The sequence below is a fragment of the Meleagris gallopavo genome, unplaced genomic scaffold (assembly GCF_000146605.3).
Source record: "Meleagris gallopavo isolate NT-WF06-2002-E0010 breed Aviagen turkey brand Nicholas breeding stock unplaced genomic scaffold, Turkey_5.1 ChrUn_random_7180001943155, whole genome shotgun sequence".
In the NCBI taxonomy this organism is placed as follows: domain Eukaryota; kingdom Metazoa; phylum Chordata; class Aves; order Galliformes; family Phasianidae; genus Meleagris; species Meleagris gallopavo.
The window spans coordinates 1-436 of NW_011205016.1; the positions used below are offsets into that span (position 1 = coordinate 1).

A 436-nucleotide genomic window follows, 5' to 3' on the forward strand; every position below is an offset into this window, starting at 1 on the left:
ACCTCCCCAAATTTTGGGGTGCTGCCCCCCCCTCACAGCCCCCTCCCGTGGCAGAGACCCACCTCTATGCCTGTCTGGTGGATTTCTTCTCCAACTGCCCCAGATACGTCAGGTGAGCGGGATGTGGGGGTTTGTTTTCAGAACCTGGGGGGGGTCCGGAGGTCCCCCCCACTGTGCAGCACCTTCACCCCCTGTTTTTTTCTGCCCATTTTTTAGCTGTGACACCGGCTACAAGCACGGGAACCTCTTCATGTCCTTCCGCAGCATGTTCCAGGACGTGCGGGAGGCCATGGACCAAGTGCATCTCTCGGTGGGGCTGTGGGCAGCGCTGGGGGACCCCGTGGCCCCAGCACGTTTGGGGGAGGAGGCTCCAAGCCTTTGTCACCCCCTCACCGCCCATCCCCCCCTGCAGGGCTGCCTGAAGGAGAAGACATTG

General features: G+C 62.2%; 1 long non-coding RNA gene across 1 annotated transcript; it reads left to right on the forward strand.

Moving 5' to 3' along the window:
* The first annotated feature begins 6 nt into the window (after window positions 1-6).
* LOC104916767 lies at window positions 7-436 on the forward strand. The gene is made up of 3 exons (XR_796673.2): window positions 7-112; window positions 217-310; window positions 413-436. It is a non-coding gene; the product is annotated as an uncharacterized LOC104916767 (long non-coding RNA).